This window comes from Erithacus rubecula (genome assembly GCF_903797595.1).
Source record: "Erithacus rubecula genome assembly, contig: scaffold_397_arrow_ctg1, whole genome shotgun sequence".
Taxonomy (NCBI): Eukaryota; Metazoa; Chordata; class Aves; order Passeriformes; family Muscicapidae; genus Erithacus; species Erithacus rubecula.
In genome coordinates, this window is record NW_027635938.1 from 4641 (window position 1) to 9280 (window position 4640).

Sequence of the window (4640 nt, forward strand, 5' to 3'; positions counted from 1 at the left end):
CTCCCCATTTTTGGAACCCTCCAATCAATGCCCTTTTTTTAAGTCTTTATCAACTGATATTTTTAAATGGTCTCCCTTTGGTCCTGGTAAAAGAAAAAATCCTGGCTGTATAATTCCCAGAGTACAACTCCCTTTCCACTGGGAAGGGAGTTCAGGGTATTCTCTTTTCCCACATATCCAAAATAAGCCATCAGGTGCTTTCCAATAATTATTTGTTTGTTGATTTTTGTTTTCCCAAAATTGGGATATTTCTGGGATTCCATAGTAAGGATTTTTGCCTGTATCATTACATTGCAAAGTCTAATTCTGTCATTATATGCACACTTTTCCCTTTTTGTTTTTCCCTGGGTCCAATACTGGGTTGGTTCCTCTGGGATCCACCACATCAATGTTCCATTACTCACTTTGTATCTCTTACAAGGAGCATTTCCTACATCTTGATGAAAATTTTTCCCAGTGCACCAGAAACATTCTTCCCCTATCCCTGTTGAACTTAAAATCCACTCTTCTGGTCGCCTTCCTCCCTTGGGATTTGTCTGATTCCACTTAAGGAGTTCAATTGGACCTGAGCTATTGCCTTTCCATGGCCATTCTTCTGACATGAGAGCCCCACACAGACCCAGCAGTTAGTTACATTAAGCTTTTTACTTATTCTTTCTCCTAGTTCTACAAATTGGTTCTTTCCCAGTCTTGAGATATCTGTCTCTCCTTCCAGTTGCTTTTCAAGATTTGCATATAAATGTTGAAGTGAAATTGGTACAATTTTAGGCTGTGGTGCTATTTTTCCTTTATATTTATTAGTTATTCTTTTACCAAATCTTGAGCCTTACTGTTAATGATATATGTAAAACAAATCCATTTCTCTCCTTTTGGACATTCGTTTTCCAATTTGTCATCGCTTATTCCAAGGTTTTCTGCAATCCAATATTTTTTCCCATTGTGTTCACAAGTACTTAATTTGGATGGGTTATAAGAGTGGCTGTTGACATGGGTGTGTGTAATAAGGAAAGAACTTCGGTGTCTCTCCATGTGCAGCTTCCAGCAGCATCTGTAACATGGCCCTGCCAACCTCCCGACAGGGAAAAGGCAAAAATGAGTGACAGAAAAAGGAATAACAGAGGTCTGGTATGGCTTATACCTGCACCTCCCATGCCTGTGGGGTTGCAACCCACAGCAGGTGTTATGATCTTCTCAGTGGCAGATACAGAGGCCAGTCTGGTCTTGCCCTCTATTTCCTTGTCACTTGCTGGTTTTGACACTCCTTAGCTGCAGGTTCTTACTGTTTCCCCAGCTCGGGCATTTCCCAGTCAACTGGTATTTAGTAATTCCCATCCACGAAATAAAGTTACTATTTTAGTGGTTCTTAATTTTATCTGGATAGGGACAAGATTTGGTATTCAGAATTTATAATGAGACTGCTAATTGTATGTCTTACAATCTCAGTTTTATAATTTAGATCTTTTATATTAATCCAGTGTTTATGTTCAATATTTAGAACAAGTCAGACAGGACATACCGTGTGGCATTGATGGAAGTTGTCATTTGGGTCCTCCCAATTTGTCACCAACTGTTCCTCTCTGAAGAGTCAGTTTAGTCTCACCAGGTTCAGATGTTATATTCCACTCTTTAGGTTTCTCCACAGCTCCTTTGATTCTGCTGCCGTGGATCCACCCGTGTTCCCTGTCCGGACAGCGGCTTCAGTTGTCAGCAGTACCTGAAAAGGACCTTCCCATTGTGGGGTTAAAGATTGTTCTTTCCATGTCTTTACCAGTACCCATTCCACCGGCTGGATATTGTGGATTTTAAATCTAGAGGTGTGGTTTGAGGGATTATTCCTTTTAATTGCAAACTTTCAAGGGTTTTTGCAATTGTGTTGATGTATCCTCTAACACTCATTTTCCCTAATTCATAAGTGGCACTTTCGTGTTGGGTGGTCAGAAAAGGGTAACCCAAACATCATTTCATAAGGTGACACTCCTAGGTCAGACCTAGATTGTGTTCAGATCCTCATTAGAGCAAAGGTAAACATTTCATCCAGGACATCTGGGTTTCAATCATTAATTGTGCTAGAGTTCTTTTTAAAGTCTGGTTCATCCTTTCTACCCGGCCCAAACTTTGTGGATGCCATGGTGTGTGTAATTCCCACTTTATTCCCGAAGTTTGAATTATCTGCTGTAGGACTTTTGATGCAAAATGTGTTCCTGTGTCTGAGTCTATTATATTAATCATTCCATACCTGGGAATAATTTGTTCCAAAAGGGTTTTACAGACCACATTAGCTGTGGCTCTGACAGTGGGAACAGCTTCCACCCAATGAGTTAGATGATCTGTTATTACTGATAAAAACTTCCATCTCTGTAGTTGGGGAAGTTCAGTGAAGTTTACTTGAATACTTTGAAATGATCCAAGTGCTAATTCACTGCCTCCAAGGGTAGTTTTTTCATTACCTTTTTAGTTACCTTTTGATAGATATACATCTTTCAGTTACTTGTTTTGCCAATCCAAAAATCCCAGTACACCCAAAATTCCTCAGGAAGTGATCACACAGAGCTTGAGTACCCCCATGAGTCTTTTGATGTATATCCTCTAATATTTTTTCTAGTAAGTGCCTTATTAAGTAATTGTCTGCCATCAGGAAGCTTCCATTTCCCAAATTTGTCTGACTTTCCCCCTATCCTACTGAATTCTTTTTTTTCGGCTTCACTAAATTTTGGAATTGCTAATTCTTCACTTTCTGGGACCAAAATTTGCATGACTTTCTCGACCCCATTTTCTGATGCATCTTTAGCTTCTTGATCTGCCAAGTTATTTCCTCTTATTTCTGGAGTCATTCCCTTTTGATGTCCCTTGATATGTACCACAGCTCTTTCCTAACGCAGTTTCAATGCCTCCAAAATTTCCAAAATAATTATGGTGAATTATAAACAATAAATCGGCTTCTGCAAAATCATATTGATCTGCTGTCCAGAAGTCCAGTTTGTTCCTGCAGGGGTTGTGCCCGATAGGGCAGGACCCCATCCCCTATAGGGCACAGCCTCATCCCCTATAGGGCAGAACCCCATGTGTTAGGAAGAATGAGGAGTTGACAGGAAGGTCTCACAGTTGTGTGTGCATAACAGAAAGATTTTTGAATGTAGAATCTGAAGAAGGAAGAGAGATGAGAGCAAGTTTTGATTTAGAAGAAAAGAATTTCTGAGCCAGTCTTACTGGGTAACTAAGAAGGCAAAGGGCAGTGAGTTGGAAGGGGCTTTTATGACTCTGAGCAAAGGATAAATCAACCTCAAACAAAAGATGTTTTTACCAAGGAAAAGAATTTTCACAGGCAAACAAAAATACCATGTTGCAAGTAGAGAAAAGATCTCAGGATTTTCCACTGCAAGAAAACTGAAAAACAACTTCTCGCTTAAACTGAAACACACCAACCTTTTGTGATTGGGAAATAGAAACAAGAATATTGTCATGTCAGTAGGTACGATAGTGAAGGCATTGATTGGTTGTCATGTCTTAGGATGCTCTGTAATGAAAATTATTGAATGCATTGTAACCTGAACTAGAGGAAGCTTTCAGAGGAACCCACAGATGTGGCTGTCAGGTTGTTGGCTGGACTCCTGTCACCCATGGCCCGTGAATTGCTGCATCACATGGATACAATAAACAGGATTTTAAATGATAAATAAATGACTGCATCATTTGGATATAATAAGCAGCATTTTAAAGAGCCCGCCTGGAGTTCTGCATCCCTCATTTCAGGCTCTTACAATCAGAGAATCTCACATGCAGCAGCTTGATGGACTGTTTTGCTAAATGAATTGCTTTTCATTTATTGCCAATTCATGACATTTTATTTCTTTTGGATAATACAATCTCTGATGACTAAAAATAAGCACTGGTTCTGAAACTGCACAAAATGAGAACACGGTGTCAAAATGCTAGAGGCTCAGTTCTAAAAACTCAGCAAGAAAAAAAATGGCTTGAAGTTGTTAGTATTGACATTTACATTTGTTTACAAAGACAGGAAAATGCCAAAGTATTTTTTTACACTGCTCTATGTAGGGATTTTGCAGGTATTATATCTTTGTAAATGATTTACTGAATCCTACATAGAAATTGCAGGAAACAGAGTTCCATCTGCTCTTAGGATTCGATTGCAGGAATTGATAGGAAGTTGAAAGAAAGGTGTGAGTCAGCTGTGAAAAGTGGTGTGGAAGCAAAGGTCTTTTACATCAGCAATCCCATAACACCAAGGGCTCTGCACTGTTTTACTTAGACTGTGCAGATGTCAGAATATATGATTCTAATACAATTTAGCATGGCCAAAACTGAGGTGAGTCACACTGACATCCAGTCTGGTTTACTCACACTCCAATTTTAAGTTCTGTCATGGCTGTCAAAACCTTACCATTGCATTAAAGGATGCAGGTTTTTCTGCTGCATGCATTAAGGAGATGAAGAAAACAGAAACTTAAATTTGAGCAATTGCTCTGTTGTCACTAATAACAAAATGGATATAAGTAATAAAAACCTCTTAAATGTATGCTAGAGAAAATTCTTCCTGGTCAGACACACTTAGTGAACATGGCTGTGTCCTGGTCAGTGTAAATACAGCCAATCATCCATTTGGGCATGTCCTTAAAAACTGC